This window comes from Cervus canadensis, chromosome 15 (assembly GCF_019320065.1).
Source record: "Cervus canadensis isolate Bull #8, Minnesota chromosome 15, ASM1932006v1, whole genome shotgun sequence".
Lineage (NCBI taxonomy): Eukaryota > Metazoa > Chordata > Mammalia > Artiodactyla > Cervidae > Cervus > Cervus canadensis.
The window spans coordinates 64,510,532-64,535,546 of NC_057400.1; positions in this window are offsets into that span (position 1 = coordinate 64,510,532).

Below are 25,015 nucleotides of genomic sequence, written 5' to 3' on the forward strand. Positions count from 1 at the left end.
CTCTTATCAATCCCTTTTCACACTATCACTATGCTGTTCAGACCTTCAGTATCATTTATCTGGACTATTACTTGCCCAAGTAGCCATCCAAGGTACCACCACCATCTTCTTCCTTATTGCCAAATTAAATGTCCTAAAATGTACTTGTCAAACTTGAACATGCATATAAATCATGTGATGATCTTGTTAACATGATCATACAATAAAGGCTCTGATTAAGTAGATCTTGGGTGGAACTTGACATTTTACATTTCTTTCTGTATTTCTTTCTTTTTTACATTTCTCTTTTTTAAATTTCCATGACATTTACATAGTCATGCTCAATTCAGTTCAGTTGCTCAGTCGTATCCGACTCTTTGCGACCCCATGAATCGCAGCACGCCGGGCCTCCCTGTCCATCATCAACTCCCGGAGTTTACCCAAACCCATGCCCATCGAGTCGGTGATGCCATCCAGATATCTCATCCTCTCTTGTCCCCTTCTCCCCCCGCCCTCAATCCTTCCCAGCATCAGGGTCTTTTCCAATGAGTCAACTGTCTGCATGAGGTGGCCAAAGTACTGGAGTTTCAGCTTCAGCATCAGTCCTTCCAAAGAACACCCATGACTGATCTCCTTTAGGATGGACTGGCTGGATCTCCTTGCAGTCCAAGGGACTCTCAAGAGTCTTCTCCAACACCATAGTTCAAAAGAATCAATTTTTCGGTGCTCAGTCACGCTACTGTGATCCAAAAATCCACACTTTTAGAATCATGTCCTAATTGTATTAACAAACAATTGATTAATAGTTAAAATAAAATGTTATTATTTACCACTCTCATGTGAACATAATAACATTTTTAATGAAACATTGATAAGTAGCAATACATTCTCACAAGTGTAGGAATTATGTACCCCAAAATATATTCATTCATACATGCATATGCATGTGTGCAAATTAACAGAGTTGTATAGCATTCCTTAAGCACTGGAATTACTGATCATGCTTTGGAAATTTCACTCTAGCCACCCCCCCCCCTTTTTTTTTTTCAGATTTCACCCATAGCTCTAAGTTTCTTATTTTACCTCAATTTGAACTATATTTTCTACCAATTAACAAATAAAGATGTATTGATTGCCATTACTATATGTTAAGATTTCCGGAGTCAGGAAGAAATTGCTGGTACCACTTTTTCATTTTTTTTTCCTTTCTTAAATTTTGTTTAATTTCATTTGACATTTTATACTTAAAAAGTAGAATTTTTCTCCTGTTGTTTAGTGAGTATCCATGCTAGGCAGTATGTTCAAGTAAAGACAGACTCGTTGAGGACTTGAAACCCTGGGACATGAGTATCTGTTATATTCAGACATGAGCAATTTCAGGGGACAGAATTCCAGTGTCTAGACCTGTCCCTAAACAATTGCACCTAACATTCTGCACAAAATTGTAGAAACAATGACCCCTAACAATGATCCATAGATCTCAAACCTACTCTCTCTCTCATGATAGGAGTACAAAATGGCATAACACCATGGAGAACGATGTGTAAATATCTTAAAAATTACATATGTATTTACCATTGTATTTTACATATGTATGTACACATGTATTTACCATTTACCATCAATTTCACATCTGGGATCCTATCTTACAAAAATATGAAGTGATATTATTACTGAAATGCAAGTCCATATGCCTGTCACACAGTGAGGCCAAAACAATACCAAAGCGTCAGAGTTCGGAACAGAGAAAGGTTTATTGCAGGGCCATGCAAGGAACTGGGTGGCTCATGCCTTAAAAACTCCAAACTCCAAAGCTCTCAGTCAAGCCCGTTTCTAGGAAAGATGAGAGAGGGGTGGAGTTAGTTGCTGCAAACTTCTTTGTATCAAATCATGGTCAGGTAACCCCGACAGTTCACAGGACAAGCCTGATATACAGGCAAGTGCTGTCCCCTTACAGACAGGCAAATGCAGGGTCATATATGCTAAGTGTACCAAGGGTTGGCAAATAGCACTGCAATACTTACTTATTAAAAATTATAATTTATGGTGGACAAGGGAGAAATAGATGGGGAAACAATGGAAACAGTGAGAGATTTTATTTTGGGGGGGCTCCAAAATCATTGCAGATGGTGACCGCAGCCATGAAATAAAAAGATGCTTGCTCCTTGGAAGAAAAGTTATGACCAACCTAGACAGTAGAGACATTACTTTGCTAACAAAGGTCCATCTAGTCAAAGCTATGGTTTTTCCAGTAGTCATGTATGGATGTGAGAGTTGGACTATAAAGAAAGCTGAGCGCCAAAGAATTGATGCTTTTGAACTGTGGTGTTGGAGAAGACTCTTGAGAGTCCCTTGGACTGCAAGGAGATCCAACCAGCCCATCCTAAAGGAAATCAGTCCTGAATATTCACTGGAAGGACTGATGTTGAAGCTGAAACTCCAATACTTTGGCCACCTTATGCGAAGAACTGACTCATTGGGAAAGACCCTGATGCTGGAAAAGATTGAAGGCAGGAGGAGAAGGGAACAACAGAAGATGAGATGGTTGGGTGGCATCCCCAACTCAATGGACATGAGTTTGAGTAAGCTTCAGGAGTTGGTGATGGACAAGGAAGCCTTGCATGCTGCAGTCCATGGGATCACGGAGTTAGACACAACTGAGCGACTGAATTGAATTGATAGTTGGAAGATTAAAGAAATACATGTAACTTAAACTTAATTCCATGATTTTCCTAGCTATCTATTATTGGATTTTTTTAAAAAAAACTTCTTATGATAGTCTAGAAATTAGCCATTCTGTCTAGAAACTAACACATAATTATCCAAGAATTGTTGACAAATATTACTTAATCTTAGTACAATCATTTCCTACCTTAGTATAAGACATTTCCTACGTTTGTGGTTACCCAAAATCCAAAACAAAAAAAAAATATTAATAATTTGAGTGTTCAAACCTTCAGACTCAGCACATCTGCTTTCCCAAGTTTTCAGCTTGCCAACTGCAGATCTTGAAAGTTCTCAGCCTCCATAGTATCTTAAGTCAATTCTTTACAATAAATTTCATGTGTGTCTATGTGCACGCACACGCGCACAAGCACATGTGTACATGTTCAGTCATGTCCGACTCTTTGCAACACATGAGCTAAAGCCCTTCAGGCTCCTCTATCCATGGAATTTTTTCCAGGCAAGAATGCTGGAGTGGGTTGCCATTTCCTCCTCCAGGGGATCTTCCTGACCCAGGGATCGAACCCACATCTCCTGCGTCTCCTGCATTGGCAGGCAGATGCTTTACCACTGAGCCACCTGGGAAGCCCATATTACACATGTATATATTATATATACATTTAGCTATACACCCCTATTGGTTTTGTTTCTCTGGCGAACCCTAACTAATACACTGAACAATAGGTATAAATTTTTAGTCACTCAAGATGAAAAAGTTCTAGAGCTCTGCTGTATAATCTTGTGTTTATATCTGACAACACTGTACACTTAAAATGTTAAATAGATTTCATGTTTTTTACATCACAATTTTAAAAAGAGGATTTCTTTAGTTAGGACTAATATATTTTGAATAATGGTAGAGTCATTGAAATAAGTATACAAATTGCTAACAGAGCAACCTTGAAGAAAATAATACTCACCAGAATATAGAAATTCTGATGTTTCTAAATTCTCTCATTACTTTGTTAGTATTTAAACTGAATTATACTTTACTATTTGTGGGTTTCATCAGTAGAAAATAAAGAGCTTTGCATAGGCATTAATATGTTTTAAGATTGGATTTTTTTTCCATTTATTTTTATTAGTTGGAGGCTAATTACTTTACAGTCTTGTAGTGGTTTTTGTCATACATTGACATGAATCAGCCATGGATTTACATGTATTCCCCATCCCGATCCCCCCTCCCACCTCCCTCTCCACCCGATCCCTCTGGGGCTTCCCAGTGTAACCAGGGCCAAGCACTTGTTCTCAGTGCCTCCAACCTGGCTGGTGATCTGTTTCACCATAGATAGTATACACGCTGTTCTTTTGAAATATCCCACCCTCACATTCTCCCACAGAGTTCAAAAGTCTGTTCTGCACATCTGTGTCTCTTTTTCTGTTTTGCATATAAGGTTATCGTTACCATCTTTCTAAATTCCATATATATGTGTTAGTATACTGTATTGGTGTTTATCTTTCTGGCTTACTTCACTCCGTATAATGGGCTTTTTTTTTAACAGATATCAACTATTAAATTATAGGAAGTGTTTTTATAAGCAGAAAGCTACCATTTCCTATGTAGTTATTAGCTTTAGGTCCATGTAAATATCATGAGAGTTGCAGTTTTAATATTTAAAGTCATCACCAGAATCACAAACACATCACAAGCAGTTATACCTGTAAAACCTTCAAAGTGCAACCTGAGAGTCTTTCTAGCCTAAAATGAATTACAAGAAATGAAGTAAATTACAAATATGTCCCCAGCCTGAGGTTGGAAAGCTCATGAATTACAATACCAAAAGAGCCCCCAAGCCCTCGATCTTATTATGAACCTCATCTACTTTGTTGTTATGCATAGAACTATTTATAATATCAAAATAATATCATACATGGGATTTTCCCCTATAATGCCAATATGCATAATAGTTATGGTTTGCGTCTCAAACTACCCTTGAGAAAAACACACATTAACTTGATCATAATGAAGTCACTGGAGGACTACTGTTGCTTAGGAACACAAAATTCTAGTGTGGATTGAGGATTTATTATCACATGAGCCTTCGAATTCAGCAGTTGGGTGCTTTCCTTTTGATTAAATGCTATATATCAATGTGGCACCTCTAATACTTCCCAGTTAAGCTGATGAATGAAATCAATTTTGTATTACATCACTCAGTGTCTGCTGTTTAATTTGGAAATAAAACCATACCCTTTATAAATCTGAAAATACAAACTAGAAATGTAAACGTAAGTCATCATTTTTCTGTTGTAAGTATTTTTACTATCTTCTAAGCATTACTAGCTTTCATGCTTTTAGTTCTCCTTGTCACCTTTTCTCTTTATCAGGGAAAACACAGAAATAACACATTTCTCAAAGGCGACTGATGCATGAGTACTTACTCAAAGGGCCATTTCTGATTACTGACACGCTTTGTGCCATGGCGATTTATGTTTGCAATTGTAGAAATAAATGACTCGCATTTTAGATTTTCATGAAAAAGATAAGCCACTGAACTAAGAATTTTATTATGTACAGCATTAATTTTAAAAGTGACATCTTAATGTGAAAAATAAAAATCATTTCAACCATCTGCTTTGTCAGTTAACCTTTACAGCGAGTGCCAAGTCATTTCTCTCAGATTAGTTCAATGTATTAGTCAGTTTTGGAGGAACGTAGCTCATCTTTGTGTTCCACTTAAAGCCTATCCATTGATGTAGAACATAGAATGTATCACTGGACTCTAACTAATTGCTCCCACCCTCGTCTTCATATTTTATGTGTCATTTTAATGATGAAAGTGAAAGTGAAAGTCACTCAGTCATGTCCGACTCTTTGCGACCCCATGGACTGTATAGTCCATGGAATTCTCCAGGCCCGAATACTGGAGTGGGTAGCCTTTCCCTTCTCCAGGGGATCTTTCCAATTCAGGGATTGAGCCCAGATCTCCTGTATTGCAGGCAGATTCTTTACCAGCTGAGCCACAAGGGAAGCTTATTATGATAAACGGGTAGTTAAAAAAAGAAGTGGGAGGAGAAAGACTTAATATATCACAAAGTCAGACTCTGAGAAAACAAAGGAAAATTAATGTTTCCTATTTTACTTCAAATACCAGATTAATCATTAGGATAAGACTAAGAACAATTTGCTACATTGCTTAGAAATTCACTTAAGAGGGCATATCAAGATAAGTCTAGGTACAAGCCTAAAAATAATGACTTTTTCACATAATAATTTAAAATTTTTCTAACAATAGGAAACTATATCAGATTATTCTAACACAAGATGATTAGTTCTTATCTAAGGAGAATCCACTTTTATTAACAGGTAGTTCATTCATTGAATCAATCAGTTAACAAATATTTACTGAGCTCTTTACTTTGCGTTATTCTAGATACTAAAAATAAAGCTGGAAACAACACAGACAAAAACCCATGCCCTCTTAGAGCTTTCTGTTTAGTACGAAAGACAGGCAAACAGTAAATAAATGAGTAACAGGATGTCAGAAGACAGTGATAACTTCTTCAGAGAAAAATAAGAATTGAATAGAGAGTTATAAAGGAAAGCTTTCTCTTTTAGAGTGAACAAGAAAAGCTTTGCTGAAGAGATATTTGAGCAAAGACATGAATGAAGAGAGTAAGCCTCATGAATATCTGGAGTAAAACATACTCCAGGGAATGGAACAGCAGGTGCAAAGGCCCTGAGGTGGGAGTGTGCCTGGCATGCTTAAAAACAGCAAGATCAGTATGGCCAGTACAGTGAGTCAAGAGTAAGAGCAGCAAAAAGCACAGGTCAAAGAACTGGCCAAGAGTAAATCATACATGCGTGCGTACTAAGTCCCTTCAGTCATGTCCAACTGTTTGCAACATATGAACTGTAACCTGCCAGGCTCCTCTGTCCATGGGGATTCCCCAAGCAAGACTACTGGAGTGGGTTGCATTGCCCTCCTCCAGGGGATCTTCCCAACCCAGTGATCGTGCTAAGTCACTTCAGTCGTGTCTGACTCTTTGCAACACTGCAGACTGTAGCCTGCCAGGCTCCTCTGTCCGTGGGGATTCTCCAGGCAAGAATACTGGAGTGGGTTACCATGCCCTCCTCCAGGGGATCTTCCCGACCCAGGGATCAAATCCGCATCTCTTATGTCTCCTGCATTGACAGGTAGGTTCTTTACTACCAGTGCCACCTGGGAAGCCTGTAAATCATACAAGTTTTATCACTTATTGTAAGAATTGTGATTCAACTATTAAGGTAGGAGAACACTGGGGAAGAGACAAAACTTAATAAAGGATTTCTGTTTGAGGCATAAGATATCTACTTGAACTCCAAGTAGCAATTTTAAAAATGACACTTTGACCAATGAGTCTAGAACTCATAGGAGAGGCTGGATATATAAATATGAGCCAATGTATTGATGGAAATCAAAGCCGTGCCACTGGACCAGATGAACTGGGGAATGGTGCAGCCACGGAAGGAAGAAAAAGCAATAGAAAGGTTAAGAACAGGAAATAAATGCAAGGGAGACTGAGAACATGTGACCACTGAGGTATGGGTAAAACCAAATAGGAATAGTATCCAAATTCAAAGGAAGACAGTGTTCAGGGTAATAGGACTAACTGCTGCCAAATGATACAAATAAAGTCGAGTAAGATTAGAACTGAAATTTGGCCATTGATTTTGGCGACTTGAAAGCCATTAATGACCTTAACAAGAGTGATTCTAGAGGCATAGAGAAAGTGAAAATCCTGTTGGAGTGTGTTCAGAAGAAAGTTGAGGTAAAAGAGATAGAGTGAAGAGAGGTAACCCTTCTGAAAGGGTTAAGAAACACAGAGATAATAAATAGGTTAAGATAATAAGGATAAGAAAAAGAGTGGTACACGGAGGAAATGTCAAGTCAGGGGGGTTATTTTTAAAGACAGCAAACACATTGGTATATTGTTGGCAATGGCCCAGCAGGAAAAAGAAAACTGTTAGTAAATAAGAGAAGGGAATAATTGCAGAACCAAAATATTTTCACATGGTGTGATCCAGTATGCATGTGCAAGAGTTGCCTCTAATAGAAGCAGAGAGAGTGGATCCATAGTAACAAGTGGTAAGGTAGGGTATGTGATTACAGATATCCAAAGGTCCTAAATTTGCTGGTACAACCAGAAGTTTTTAACCGCAGGATATTAGAGTAAACATTAAATACCAACCTCACAATCTGCTCCTTCAGCCCAAGTCTCTGATTCTCCATGCCTGAAATAACTGAATCCTAATGCCTCTAGCCAGGTAACAGAGAGTATGGACCACCTCACCTAGTTCCCTCTACCTCCTCTCCTAGGCACTGTCCCCCATGATCCATGAGTTCCCTGGAGGTAACAATTGTGTAGAAACATTAACTAAGTCTGACACCAACACTGAATACCAAAACATTCCTATATGAATCAAAACTTCTTTCCTCATGACTCTACCAGCCCCTTGGCCTTTGACCATTTGAGTTACTGGCTCCTTTTCATCCTGGCTTGTTCCTTTCTTCCTCAGAGCCATCCACTCCTGGTCTTGCATTTTTATTCTTCTACTTCATTCTAAGCTCACTATTCTTATCCTATGCCACTTTATCTCTGTGATGATCATTTTGGTTGGAAATAAGTAGGTCAATGTTCTTTATAATTAGTTGTTTACCTACCTCTTCCTCAAATTTTAGGGCATTCCATTCTCTATCTTTCCTTCTGCCGTACTGAATAACCTGTGAATTGCCTAAAACTTCATGCTATTTCATAATCCTTTGCCTCTTCAAAATGCACTTTCTTCCTTTTATGACATCCCCATTTCTTCATATATCTAAGTAAAATGTCAACTAAAATCTCAACTCTTCTGGGACTCCAACTACAAATATCTAGACCTGTGATTCTCAAAGTTGGCTTCACATTAGAATCCCTTAGAAAGCTTCAACATAAAACTGAAGCCTGGAAGCCACCCTCAGAGATTCTGATTTAATTGGCTTGGGCTGCCATCTGGGCATAGGAATTTTTTGCACCTCTCCAGATGATTCTAACATGCACCTAAAGTTAAGAACTATGGCCCTAGATGATATGAAAATCATCTAGCTACAACTCCATATCACTTGACTCATCATTACCAGAACTTCTCATCTTGTATATTTAATTATCTGTGGACCATATTTTATTAGATTTTGTATCCCCAGTGCCAGATTCAGGAAATAGAGGAATGTTTAACACATAGGTTTTGAGTCAATGAAGGAATAAAATTATTTCATGTTTGTATACAAATGTTATTACTACATAAAGAGATAATTATTGCCAAATTCAGACTTAAATTGAAGAAAGTAGAGGAAACCACTAGACCATTCAGGTATGACCTAAATCAAATCCCTTACAATTATACAGTGGAAGTGACAAACAGTTTCAAGGGGTTAGATCTGATAGACAGAGTGCTGGAAGAACTATGGACTGAAGTTCGTGACACTGTACAGGAGACAGGGATCAAGACCATCCCCAAGAAAAAGAAATGCAAAAAGGCAAAATGGTTGTCTAAGGTGGCCTTACAAATAGCTGAGAAAAGGAGAAGCTAAAGGCAAAGGAGAAAAGGACAGATATACCCAGTTGAATGCAGAGTTCCAAAGAATAGCAAGGAGAGATAAGAAAGACTTCCTCAGCAATCAATGCAAAGAAATAGAGGAAAACAATAGAATGGGAAAGACTAGAGATCTCTTTAGGAGAATTAGAGATACCAAGGGAACATTTCATGCAAAGATGGGCACAATAAAGGACAGAAATGGTATGGACCTAACATAAGCAGAAGATATTAAGAAGAGGTGGCAAGAATACACAAAAGAACTATACAAAAAAAGATCTTCATGACCCAGAAAATCACAATGGTGTGATCAGTCACCTAGAGCCAGACATCCTGAAGTGGAAGTCAAGTGGGCCTTAGGAAGCAACCCTACGAACAAAGCTAGTGGAGGTGATGGAATTCCAGTTGAGCTATTTCAAATCCTGAAAGACGATGCTGTGAAAGTGCTGCAATCAATATGTCAGCAAATTTGGAAAACTTAGCAGTAGCCACAGGACTGAAAAATGTCAGTCTTCATTCCAATCCCAAAGAAAGGCAGTGCCAAAGAGTGCCCCAACTACCACACAATTGCACTCATCTCACACACTAGCAAAGTAATGCTCAAAATTCTCCAAGCCAGGCTTCAACAGTACATGAACTGTGAAATTCCAGATGTTCAAGCTGGATTTAGAAAAGGCAGAGGAACCTGAGATCAAATTGCCAACATCCATTGGATCATCAAAAAAGCAAGAGAGTTCCAGAAAAACATCTACTTCTGCTTTGTTGACTATCCCAAAGCCTTTGACTGTGTGGATCACAACAAACTGTGGACAATCCTGAAAGAGCTGGGAATAACAAAGCATCTGACTTGCCTCCTGAGAAATCTGTATGCAGGTCAAGAAACAACAGCTAGAACCAGACATGGAACAACAGACTTGTTCCAAATTGGGAAAGGAGTACATCAAGGCTGCATATTGTCACCCTGCTTATTTAACTTATATGCAGAGTACATCATGAGAAATGCTGGATTAGGTGAACCACAAGCTGGAATCAAGATTTCTGGGAGAAAATCAATAACCTCAGATATGCAGATGACACCATCCTTATGGCAGAAAGAGAAGAAGAACTAAAGGGCCTCTTGATGAAAGTGAAAGAGGAGAGTGAAAAAGTTGGCTTAAAACTCAACTTTCAGAAGACTAAGATCATGGCATCTGTCCCACCACTTCATTGCAAATAGACAGAGAAACCGTGACAGACTTTATTTGGGGGGGGGGGGGGGCTCCAAAATCACTGCAGATGGTGACTGCAGCCATGAAATTAAAAAGATGCTTGCTGCTTGGAAGAAAAGCCATGACCAAAGACAGCTTATTAAAAAACAGAATCATTACTTTGTCAACAAAGGTCCATATAGTCAAAGCTATGGTTTTTCCAGTAGTCATGTATGGATGTGAGAGTTGGACTATAAAGAAAGCTGAACACCAAAGCATCGATGCTTTTGAACTGTGGTGTTGGAGAAGACTCTTGAGAGTCCCTTGGACTGCAAGGAGATCCAATCAGTCCATCCTAAAGGAAATCAGTCCTGAATATTCATTGGAAGGACGGATGTTGAAGCTGAAACTGTAATACTTTGGCCACCTAATGTGAAAAACTGACTCATTTGAAAAGACCCTGATGCTGGGAAAGATTGAAGGCAGGAAGAGAAGGGGGCGACAGAGGATAGAATGGTTGGATGGCATCACCGACTCGGGTGGACATGAGTTTGAGTAAACTCTGGGAGTTGGTGATGGACAGGGAAGGCTGGCGTGCTGCAGTCCATGGGGTCGCAAAGAGTCAGACAAGATTGAGCAACTAAACTGAACTGAACTGGATGAGATAAGAGAAGCTGAATAATCTTGGGGGAAATCACATAAAAGAAGAGTAAAGGAAATCATATAGTCAGAGTAGGTTGCACGATGCCAGAGTGATGTTTGAAGCCAAGTAAAATTTATAATGTGATTTTTGAATCACACAGGAAAAAAAAAAAAAAATCTGCCAATCTTTTACAAAAGTAACAAAATGAGATTGCTGACAGTCACATTTTCTCCCAGTACCCTAAAAGTGTCAACATATATGAATCTTTAGAACTGCTCTTTTCATAATTCTGATGTTTAGATATATATCACTGCTTTTAAACTTTATCCTACCTATTTGATTCCAAATCATGAAGTCGTTTTTAAGTTAGTGGAATGTAATCCCCTTTAGATTACTGAAATATCTAGATTCCCCATACTTTACTATCCACACTCCATCTAATTACTTATTTGAAGGCAAAAGAAGATAAAATAAAACCCCCCAAAAAACACCACTTATAGTAAAATCAGCATGAAACTAAATGCCAGTGAGCACTAGGAGACTAAATGTAATGCCTAATAGTATTTTATCGGAAGTGAAATGAAGGTGAAATGAAAGTCGCTCAGTCATGTCCGACTCTTTGCAACCCCATGGACTTAGTCCATGGAATTCTCCAGGCCAGAATACTGGAGTGGGTAGTCTTTCTCTTCTCCAGGGGATCTTCCCAACCCAGGGATTGAACCCAGGTCTCCCACATTGCAGGCAGATTCTTTATCAGCTGAGCCACAAGGGAAGCCCAAGAAAACTGTGGAGTGGGTAGCCTATCCCTTCAGCAGATCTTCCCGACCCAGGAATTGAACCGGTGTCTCCTGCATCATAGGCAGATTCTTTACCAACTGAATTATGAGGAAGCAGTATTTTATTGGAACATCCTCCAATTATGACATGTTTAATATTGGGTAAAAATTAACTATAAATCCAATGATCAGAATGTAAGGTAATATAAGACAATTTTGCAAAACAAATAAAACCTGAATTTTAGGTTCATGCTTGGGAGGCATATATCATGATAACATTTACTTTTGTTAAGTTCAGTTCAGTCACTCAGTCGCGTCCGACTCTTTGCGACCCCATGGACTGCAGCATGCCAGGCTTCCCTATCCGTCACCAGTTCCTGGAGCTTGCTCAAACTCATGTCCACTGAGTCGGTGATGCCATCCAACCATCTCATCCTCTGTCATCCCCTTCTCCTCCTGCCTTCAATCTTGCCTAGCATCAGGGTCTTTTCGAAGGAGTCAGTTCTTCACATCAGGTGGCCAAAGTATTGGAGCTTCAGTTTCAGCATCAGTCCTTCCAATGAATATTCAGAACTGATTTCCTTTAGGATGGACTGGTTTGATCTCTTTGCTGTCCAAGGTATTCTCAAGAGTCTTCAACACCACAGTTCAAAAGCATCCGGGTAAAAGCAATTGCAATAAGAAATCAAAGCATTTGGATTACACATTGAAGGGAAAGAAAATATTTTTAAGAAAAGCTAGCCTTGCCATTGAGAAAGACACAATCTCCAAAGCTGAAAGTAATAATTCAACAGAATTCTATCAGTCTCCAGAGGGCTAGAAACTGAAATTTTTGGTTTTTAAGGTTACTAAGATTTCTGATTTATAAGCTTATAGATAAATTACAAAATTCACTAGAAATAGTGCTATTTGTGGAAGGGCTTTAAGTATGCTACCATTCTGAAGCTAAAAAGACAGAACTGATTGTTTTTATTTATTTAGGTCAAAGTTAATTTGCTTTCTTTTTTCTGTTTGATATAAACAGGTATTATTTTTTGTTGTTGCTATTTCTTTGACTTTTGAAAACGGTAGGCAAACACAAGCATCTGAGTTTGCATTACTGTTGCAACCTCTCTAGTCAACAGTCTCCACATCCAACTCACAATTTAGGAAAGGGAAACTGTCTTCCTTAATAACAAGTCTTGTATATGTTGAGATTAATCCTTTGTCTGTTGCTTCGTTTGCTATTATTTTCTCCCATTCTGAAGGCTGTCTTTTCACCTTGCTCTTTGTTGTGCAAAAGCTTTTAAGTTTCATTAGGTCCCATTTGTTTATTTTTGCTTTTATTTCCAATATTCTGGGAGGCGGGTCATAGAGGATCCTGCTGTGATTTATATCGGAGAGTGTTTTGCCTATGTTCTCCTCTAGGAGTTTTATAGTTTCTGGTCTTACATTTAGATCTTTAATCCATTTTGAGTTTATTTTTGTGCATGGTGTTAGAAAGTGTTCTAGTTTCATTCTTTTACAAGTGGTTGACCAGTTTTCCCAGCACCACTTCTTAAAGAGATTGTCTTTTTTCCATTGTATATCCTTGCCTCCTTTGTCGAAGATAAGGTGTCCATAGGTACGTCGCTTTATCTCTGGGCTTTCTATTTTGTTCCACTGATCTATATTTCTTTGTGCCAGTACTATACTGTCTTGATGACTGTGGCTTTGTAGTAGAGCCTGAAGTCAAGCAGGTTGATTCCTCCAGTTCCATTCTTCTTTCTCAAGCTTGCTTTGGCTATTCGAGGTTCTTTGTATTTCCATACAAATTGTGAAAGTATTTGTTCTAGCTCTGTGAAGAATACCGTTGGTAGCTTGATAAGGATTGCACTGAATCTATAGATTGCTTTGGGTAATATAGTCTATACACATGGCTAACAAACACATGAAAAGATGCTCAACATCACTCATTATCAGAGAAATGCAAATCAAAACCACAATGAGGTACCATTACACGCCAGTCAGGATGGCTGCTATCCAAAAGTCTACAAGCAATAAATGCTGGAGAGAGTGTGGAGAAAAGGGAACCCTCTTACACTGTTGGTGGGAGTGCAAACTAGTACAGCCGCTATGGAGAACAGTGTGGAGATTCCTTAAAAAACTGGAAATAGAAGTGCCATATGACCCAGCAATCCCACTTCTGGGCATACACACTGAGGAAACCAGATCTGAAAGAGACACGTGCACCCCAATGTTCATCGCAGCACTGTTTATAATAGCCAGGACATGGAAGCAACCTAGATGCCCATCAGCAGACGAATGGATAAGGAAGCTGTGGTACATATACACCATGGAATATTACTCAGCCATTAAAAAGAATTCATTTGAATCAGTTCTAATGAGATGGATGAAACTGGAGCCCATTATACAGAGTGAAGTAAGCCAGAAAGATAAACACCAATACAGTATACTAACGCATATATATGGAATTTACAAAGATGGTAACAGTAACCCTATATGCAAAACAGAAAGAGACACAGATGTACAGAACAGACTTTTGGACTCTGTGGGAGAAGGCGAGGGTGGGATGTTTTGAGAGAACAGCATCGAAACATGTGTATTACAAAAAAAAAAGAAACATGTGTATTATCAAGGGTGAAACAGATCACCAGCCCAGGTTGGATGCATGAGACAAGTGCTCAGGGCTGGTACACTGGGAAGACCCAGAGGAATGGGGTTGGGGGGGAGGTGGGGGGAGGATCAGAATGGGGAACACATGTAAATCCATGGCGGATTCATGTCAATGTATGGCAAAAACCACTACAATATTGTAAAGTAATTAGCCTCCAACTAATAAAAATAAATGGAAAAAAATAATAACAAGTCTTTATTTCAATGTTTGAAATCATGGACAGCAAACAAATAATATAGGAGTCAATCAGGTAATGTAAAGGAGGGAAGCTGGCCATCAAAACAGCAAAGAATGTTGACAGCTAAAGAGAATTACAAATTTCATGCCCCATATAAGGCAACTGAGGTTTATGATGCTGATGCTGACGCTGTCTATCATTTGGTCTCTGTGTTAAATTCAGTATTTTATATAATGGATTTCCTTAAAATAAGAAAGTCTTGTAATAAATTGGTCTAAAGTTTCCCACAATAAACTTTGGTTAAGAGATTCTTCTTAGTCTTAAGCAAACTACTTCCATCAGCAAAATGACACACAATTACCCAAAACTTTTCTCCTGTTGTAACATATTTTCTTAGACTTACCTTTACCTAATATACTTTGAAGGAGCTTCCCTGGTGCCTCAGACAGTAAAGAATCTGCCTGCAATGCAGGAGAGCTGGATTCAATCCCTGGGTCAAGAAGATCCCCTGGAGAAGGGAATGGAAATCCTTTCCAGTATTCTTGGCTGGAGAATTTCATGGACAGAGGAGTCTGGTGGGCTACATTCCATGGGGTTACAAAGAGTCGGACACGACTGAGCAACTAACACACACACACACACACACACACACACGCACACACAATACACTTGGCAACGAGGAGGCAAAAAAATTTTTTTTAATTTAGAAATAGAGATGAATATTTATTGAGTACCTAATGTTTCTCGGGGTTTCCCAGGTGGCACAGTGGTAAAGAATCCACCTGCCAATACAAGAGATGCAGAGATATGGGTTCAATCCCTGGGTCAGGAAGATCCCCTGGAGTAGGAAATGTCAACCCACTCCAGTATTCTTGCCTGAAAAATTCCATGGACAGAGGAGCCTGGCAGGTTATAGTCCATGGGGTCACAAAGAGTCAGACATGACTGAGCATGCATGCAGAATATTTCTAGACCTATATTAGAATTATTTCATGCATTAGCTTATTTAATCCTCACAACAAGATTATAAAGTAGATTTTACTAACCCCAAGGTACACATGATAGAACTGAAAATAAAGACATGAGATGAGGGCTTCCCTGGTGGTCCAGTGGTTGAGAATCCACCTGCCAATGCAGGGAACATGGGTTTGATCCCTGCTTCGGGAGGATTCCACATGCCTCAGGACAACTAACCCCATGCACCACAACTACTGAAGCCCACACACCCTAGATTCCGTGCTCTGCAACAAAGAAAGCCACCACAATGAGAAGCCCATACACCACAACTAGAGAGTAGCCCCTACTCATTGCAGCTAGAGAAAGCCAATGCACACCAACGAAGACGCAGCACACACAAAAATTAATTAAGAAGATATGAGGTGATTTACTCAAGATGACACTAACAATGAGTTTAGGACTGGGTCTCATGTTTTTCTGTCTTAAACCAGTCTCTTTCCACAACATCATAAAAATCTCTCCTTAATAAACCATGTGATTATCATGATGACATTATGTTTACTGAAAAAGATGTATAGATATTTTCTAAACCTCATTGCTCTAAATAGACTTCACTGACTTCACTGTTTTATTTGATAATTTCTCTTGTGAAAACACTAGACAGCTGAGGTATATTTACAACATATCAATAAAGTTGATTTTTCCACTACATTGAATAAAGCAAACTAACTTTTATCAAAAATGTAAAATAATTTCACTGATGGAAATAGCATAATTTTGGTCTCTTGTGAAAAATAACTTAAGAGCAGAATTTGGCATCACAGAGACTCTGTTATGTGAAATCTGTGTTAAAATATTATTCTGGACAAGAGGTATTTATCCATCTCATGTAAATATCAAATACAGAAATAACCCTCAGATCAGTTAAATGCTGCTGACTTAAGATAATTGCATCACATTACCAATTCAGAATAAGATCCCAACATGATCACAATTATGCCTGAAAGCATCTGTATAATGCACATTTCAATGTGGCTAAAAGCCCGTTAATACTTTTATTGCAGGATGGCATGACCTCAGTCATTCAGTTAGATTTGTACATAACTATTAACCTCTAGAACATATGATCTAGTTTACACTTCAAAATAAATATTTCTTTAAATGTGTTTCATCATTTCTCTCTTAGAATGACTTGGTGTCTAAGAGGGAATTTAGGAGTATACAGAGAGAATACATATATGTATATAGGGCTTCCCTGGTGGCCCAGCAGTAAAGAATCCACCTGCCAATGAGCAAGATGCAGGCTTGATCTCTGGGTTGGGGGAGATTCCCTGGAGAAAGAAATGGCACATGTCTCTTTCAATTCTGGTTTCCTTGGTATGTATGCCCAGCAGTGGGATTGCTGGGTCGAATGGCAGTTCTATTTCCAGTTTTTTAAGAAATCTCTACACTGTTCTCCACAGTGGCTGCACTAGCTTGCATTCCCACCAACAGTGTAAGAGGGTTCCCTTTTCTCCATACCCTCTCCAGCATTTATTGCTTGTAGACTTTTGGATAGCAGCTATTCTGACTGGTGTGAGATGGTACCTCATTGTGGTTTTGATTTGTTTGTTAACCATCTGTATGTTTTCTTTGGAGAAATGTCTGTTTAGTTCTTTGGCCCATTTTTTGATTGGGTTGTTTATTTTTCTGGAATTGAGCTGCATGCGCTGCTTGTATGTTTTTGAGATTAATTGTCAGTTGCTTCATTTGCTATTATTTTCTCCCATTCTGAAGGCTGTCTTTTCACCTTGCTTATAGTTTCCTTCGTTGTGCAGAAGCTTTTAAATTTAATTAGGTCCCATTTGTTTATTTTTGCTTTTATTTCCACTACTCTGGGAGGTGGGTCATAGAGGATCCTGCTGTGATTTATGTCAGAGAGTTTTTTGCCTATGTTTTCCTCTACCCCAGTGTTCACTGCAGAACTGTTTACAATAGCTTGGACATGAAAGCAACCTAGATGCCCTTCAGCAGACAAATGGATAGAAAACTTTGGTACATATACACAATGGGATATTACTCAGCTATTAAAGAGGAAAGAGTGAACACTATTGTACTAGTTTCCTAAATTTTCACCACTATTGTAATCAGAGGGGAAGTATCTTAAATACTTAAAAAACACATACATAAGCATATACACATAATTTTAAGAGCCTAGAATGACACCTTCACCCTTCCCTTTGCTGTAGGAAATTGGCCTTTCATCAGGCCAGATTTTAGCTCCAGATATGCAGAGGTATCTCATTAAAAGATCAGAGCAGCAAGTATTTTCCCCCATAGACACTCCTGTTACTTGGATAATACTTAACGAGAACCTCTTTCCCACTTCCTCTGTTCTCTAGGGATAGCAAGCTTTGCTCAATGATAGCAGCCAATCCCCCTCTCCCCACTGCCTGAAGTCCTTTAATAGCTGACTTCACTGCACCATTCTCACTGGCAAGAGGCTACAGAGGCATTTATTATGTATGTGTGAATAGGCCAGTGCAGTGAAGTGTTGTTCCTATCTTAAGCAGCAATCCCTGCTTATTTGCAAGAACTGTAAAACTGACCCATACAAAAAAACAGATTAGCATCTACATGATAAATATGTGGGAGCCAGTCCCCCACGTATTTATTTACCTCTACCTCACCTTTTGAACCTGTGCATTTCCTTGCCACAGTAGATAGGAAGGAATTGTGATATCAATAGGATGTTGTAGAAATCACAGCTTGACTTGAGGTCACAAAAATCTTCTTTCTCTTGGATTAGTCACTCTGATGAAAACAGTCATCATGCACTGGGGACGCTCTATGGAGTTCAGGGTAAAGAACTAATGCCTTCTACCAATTTCCAGCACCAGCCCCTTCTACCAGTTTCCACAGCCATGGGAGTGAATCACCTTCAGCCCCAGACAAGCCTACAGATGACTGCAGCCCTGACTGGCATGTAACTGTAACCTCATGAGAAACCCAAGCCAGAACTGACCAACTGATCTGCTCTAGAATTCCTGTCCCATAAGAAGAGTATGAGATACTAAAGGTGTGCTATGGTTTTAAGATACTATATTTGAGGTGATTATTTATGCAACAATAGAAAGCTAATAGCAAAGTGCTCTAGAGTCTTAGGTCACAGACTCAATAGCAGAACTTTAGCATCTGATTTTTCTCTCTTGACTACACTGTAGGGATGAACCGTCATTTGACAATGAGCAAACAGACAAGGGCGTCCCTGGTGGCTTAGATGGTAAGGAATCTGCCTGCAGTGCAGGAGACCTGAGTTCAATCCCTGAGTCAGGAAGATCCCCTGGAGAAGAAAATGACAACCCACTCCAGTATTCTTGCCTGGCGAATTCGATGGACAGAGGAGCCTGGTGGGCTAGAGTCATGGGGGTCACAAAGAGTTGGACACGACTGAGCAACTAACATACACACACACACACACAAATACACATGCACACACAGACTAGAAGGCTGCTTTTTCAGAGTCCCTATTAGATATGGTGGGCTTCCCTGATAGCTCAGTTGGTAAAGAATCCGCCTGCAATTTAGGAGACCACGGTTTGATTTCTGGGTCAGGAAAATCTGCTGAAGAAGGGATAGGCTACCCACTCCAGTATTCTTGAGCTTCCCTTGTGGCTCAGCTGGTAAAAAATCCGCCTGCAATGCGGGAGACCTGGGTTTGATCCCTGGGTTGGGAAGATCCCCTGGAGAAGGGAAAGGCTACCCACTCCAGTATTCTGGCCTGGAGAATTCCATGGACTGTATAGTCTATGGGGCCGTAAAGAGTCAGACACAACTGAGTGTTGTTGTACAAAATGTTTGTCTAATTTTCTTGAGCAACAAATTCCTTCTTGCTTCAGGACAAGTGGTTTGCATTGTTACTTTGACGTTCTGCAAACCTACAACATAAGAAATCCATTCCACATCGATTGGAGGTGGAATAGTGTGCAAGAAGAATTTCAAAGATTTTACGTGCCACATGTTCTGCTTTAAATAAATAATTATTTTCCCTATAGATAACATTATGTATGCTAGTTTGTAATTTCAACTTTAAAAATAATTTTAACATTTTAGTGACCACCTTAATCTCAGATAAATACGTGATTTTGCATAGCGCTGATGTTGAAAAGTAACAAATCTTTTCATTAACTACCTTGGATGATTTTTGAGAGTCTAGGATCCTAACTCCCAGCTTGCATAGATCTCTTTGGAGATCCTTCTTTCACTAATTTATTCTTCAGTAAAATAATTAAAAATAAAAGTTGGAAATTCTATGGTAAACTTTTTTAAAAAGACTGAAATAATTTTCTTCTCCCAGACTCTCTCCTAAAGATTTCCTTAGCTATTGTCTGATTTCTCTCCCACCTCATTTTCTCACCTCCCATCCACCTACTCAAAATACTATAGTACAGTTTGTACTGATCATGTTACATTGTTCTTAAAAAATCAAGAAAATATTCTAACTCTGGAGTCTAATATTTTTCTAAGTTTCTCTCCCTACTTTTTACTTTTATTTTTTAATTAATTTTTATTGGAGTATAGTTGCTTTATAATTGTTGTGTTCATTTCTACTGCACAGCAAAATGAATCAGCTATACATGTACATATGTCTCCTCCCTTTTGGACTTCCTTCCAAGTTGGGTCACCACAGTACATTAAGTAGAGTTCTCTGTTGTATACAGTATGTTCTCATTATCTATTTTATACATAGTACCAGTAGTGTATATATGTCCATAGCCCCTTCTTAAAATCTCTGAAGAATGCTGTGGTATTGCTGTCTACTCCTCTACTAATTTTCATGACACGAATCTTTCTTTATCTACTGCCTTTCTCAAGTGACTTTCCATGTCTTCTGCTGACTCTTCTCCTCCTTCTAACTTATTATTTGTTTTCTGAAGGTGTCACTCCTCAGGACTCTTCTCCTTCTCACATAACTTCTCTCTTGAACAACTTAGTTTTCTTCTTGACTTTAACACCAATATTGATATGATTTTCAAACTTCTACGTTCAGCCTAGATCTCAATTTTGAGCCTTAAAACTGTGTTTCTGCTAGTCCACAAAAATTTCTACCCAAAGGCCTTGGAAACAAAATCAGACTTAATATGATCTCTACTTTTCCCCTCAAACCTGCTCCACTTCCACATAACCCCTATTTAAATATCACTACCCATTCAATATCATTCTCTCATGTGACTACCTATGACTGAGGCCTACCTGTGACTGAGGCAGTTATCAGTTCCTAGTTACTCTATTTTCAAACTGTCTCTTAAATCTATGCCATGCCTCCCCTATTTTCCCATCATTTCTTACCCTATCATCTTCAGTTCAGTTCATGTCCTGCTCTTTGCGACCCCATGGCTTGCAGCATGCCAGGCTTCCCTGTAAATCACCAAAACTTGGAGCTTGCTCAGACTCATGTCCATCAAATCGGTAATGCCATCCAACCATCTCACCCTCTGCCATCCCCTTTTCTTCCTGCCTTCCATCTCTAACAGCATCAGGGTCTTTTCCAATGAGTCAGTTCTTCACATCAGGTGGCCAAATTACTGGAGGTTCAGCTTCAACATCAGTCCTCCCAATGAATATTCAGGACTGTTTTCCTTTAGGATGGGCTGGTTGGATCTTCTTGCTGTCCAAGGGACTCTCAAGAGTCTTCTCCAACACCAGTTCAAAAGCATCAATGCTTCGGTGCTCAGCTTTCTTTATGGTCCAACTCACACCCATTCATGACTACTGGAAAAACCATAGCTTTGACTAGAAGGACATTTGTTGGCAAAGTAATGTCTCTGCTTTTTAATATGCTGTCTAGGTTGGTGATAGCTCTTCTTCCAAGGAGCAAGCATCTTTTAATTTCATGGCTGCAGTCACCATCTGCACTGATTTTGGAGCCCAAAAATATACTGTCTGTCACTGTTCCCATCATTTTCCCATCTATTTGCCATGAAGCAATGAGACTGGATACCATGATCTTAGTTTTCTGAATGTTGAATTTTAAGCCAACTTTTTCACTCTCCTCTTTCACTTTAATCAAGAGGCTCTTTAGTTCCTCTTTGCTTTCTGTCATAAGGGTGGTGCCATCTGTATATCTGAGGCTATTGATATTTCTCCCAGAAATCTTGATTCCAGCTTGTAATTCATCCAACTGACATTTCTCATATGTCCTCTGCATAGAAGTTAAATAAGCAGGGTGACAATACACAGCCTTGAAATACTCCTTTCCCAATCTGGAACCAGTCCATTGTTCCATGTCCGGTTTTAACTGTTGCTTCTGGACCTGCATACAGATTTCTCAGGAGGCAGGTAAGATGATCTGGTATTCCATCTCTTTAAGAGTTGTCCACAGTTTGTTGTGATCCACACGGTCAAAGGCTTTGACATCGTCAATAAAGCAGAAGTAGATGTTTTTCTGGAATTCTCTTGCTTTTTTGATGATCCAACAGGTATTCACAATTTGATCTCTGGTTCCTCTGCCTTTTCTAAATCCAGCTTGAACATTTGAAAGTTCTCAGTTCACGTACTGTTGAAGCCTAATTGGAGAATTTTCAGCATTATCTTGCTAGCATGTGAAATGACTGCAATTGTGCAGTAGATTGAATACTCTTTGGCATTGCCTTTCTTTGGGATTAGAATGAAAACTGACCTTTACCAGTCCTGGGACCACTGCTGAATTTTTCAAATTTGCTTGTATATTGAGTGAAGCACATTCACAGCGTCATCTTTTAGGATTTGAAATAGCTCAACTGAAATTCCATCACCTCCACTAGCTTTGTTCTTAGTGATGCTTCCTAAGGCCCACTTGACTTCGCACTTCAGATGTCTGGCTCTAGGTGAGTGACCACACCATCATGGTTATCTGGGTCATTAAGATCTTTTTCTGTATAGTTCTTCTGTGTATCTTCTTGCCACCTCTTCTTAATTTCTTCTGCTTCTGTTAGGTCCATACCATTTCTGTCCTTTATTGTGCCCATCTTTGCATGAAAGGTTCCTTTGGTATCTCTAACTTTCTTGAAGAGATATCTAGTCTTACCCATTTTATTGTTTTCCTCTGTTTCTTTGCATTGATTGCTGAGGAAGGCTTTCTTATCTCTCCTTGCTATTCTTTGGAACTGTGCATTCAGTTGGATATATCTTTCCTTATCTCCCTTGCTTTTTGCTTCTCTTCTTTTCTCAGCTATTTGTAACGCCTCCTCAGACAACCATTATGTTTTTTGTATTTCTTTTTCTTGGGGATGGTTTTGATCACCACCTCCTGTACAATGTCACAAACCTCTGTCCATAGTTCTTCACATCCTCTGCCTATCAGATCTAATCCCTTGGATCTATGTATCACCTCCACTGTATAATTGTAAGGGATTTGATTTAGGTCATATCTGAATGGTCTAGTGGTTTTCCCTACTTTCTTCAATTTAAGTCTGTATTTGGCAGTAAAGAGTTCATGATCTGAGCCACAATCAGCTCCTAGTCTTGTTTTTTCTGACTGTATAGAGTTTCTCCAACTTTGGCTTCAAAAAATATAATCAATCTGATTTTGGTATTGACCATCTGGCGATGTCCATATGTAGCACCGTCTCTTGTGTTGTTGGAAGGTTTGCTATGACCTATGCGTTCTCTTTGCAAAACTCTGTTAGCCTTTGTCCTGCTTCATTTTGTACTCCAAGGCCAAACTTGCCTGTTGCTCCAGGTATCTCTTGACTTCCTACTTTTGCATTCCAGTCTTCTATAATGAAAAGGACACCTTTTTTTGGTGTTAATTCTAGAAGGTCTTGTCAGTCATCATAAAACCATTCAACTTTAGCTTATTCAGCCTTAGTGGTTGTGGCACAGATTGGATTATTGTGATATTGAATGGTTTGCCTTGGAAACAAATAGAGATCATCCTGGGGTTTTTTTGTTGTTGTTGTTTTTTGAGATTGCACCCAACTACTGCATTTTGGACTCTTTTGTTGACTACAAGGGCTACTCTCTTTTTTCTAAAGGATTCTTGCCCACAGTAGTAGATATAATGGTCATCTGAATTAAATTTGCCCATTCCAGTCCATTTAAGTTCACTAATTCCTAAAATGTAGATGTTCACTCTTGCCATCTCTTGTTTGACCATTTCCCATTTACCTTGATTCATGGACCTAACATTTCAGGTTCCTATGCAGTATTGTTCTTTAGAGCATTGGACCTTACTTCCATCACCAGTCACATCCACAATTGGTCATTGCTTTCACTTTGGATCTGTCTCTTCATTCTTTCTGGAGGTATTTCTCCACTGATCTCCAGTAGCATATTGAGCACCTACTGACCTGGGGAGTTCATCTTTCAGTGTCCTATATTTTTGCCTTTTCATACTGTTTATGGGGTTCTCAAGGCAAGAATACTGAAGTGGTTTGCCATTCCCTTCTCCAGTGGACCACGTTTTGTCCAAACTGGGTCCTGGTGCACACAAGGTTTTGTTCTTATCATCTTACCTTCTGCTATTGAATAATCCTCTCCAATCTACCCCACCTTGAGCTACCTAACAGAAATATGAATTGTTCCTCTCACTCCCCTCTTAAAAATATCTGATTCTCATTAGCCTATAAGATAGAATTCAAAAAAACCTTACTTACAAAACTCATTGCAACCCAATCACAATTTAGCTTTTCAGTCTCAGCTTCCACTATTAACATATTTTTTAAATTAACACATTCCAAACTGTTTCATCTTTTCCAATCATGACTTGCATTCAACAACTTTTACCTTTGTTTACTCCATTCCTCTGCCTTAATCCTCTTTGCCACACATCTTTCCCTGGAATGATCATTTTTTTTAAATATTAAGGCTAAACATTGCCTCTTCTCTGCAGTGTTCACGGATGCTTTCCCTAGTATAATTAGTTTTTCATTCATCTGTCTTCCCTCAGTACATTAAATATATCAGTAGTAGAATATTAAAACATAATGTATTACATTGTGCTGTAGTTCACTGGATGTGTTTTTACCTCATCTAATAGCCTGACCTTCCTAGAGAAAGAAATCTTGTCTTAGTTATCTTTTATTACCAACACTTGGGCATGCTAAATGAGACATACTAAGAATTTAGTCAGTGTTTATTAATAAATGAATTAATTAATTAAAATTTGAATGCATTCTCTCTCTTTCTCATTCCTTCTTTCAACATTAAACTGGTTACATATGCTATTCATTTTACTTTCAAATTGTCTTCTCAATCCATTCTTCCTCTTTCCCCCATTTTCATTGCCTCACAGAAACTCTTGGATGCATAGGAATACAAAGTTGTATAAGCAAGTCATGTAAAAAAAAAAAAACTTTCAAAATTTTTAATACTCTACAGGACTTCCCAGTTGGCACTAGTGG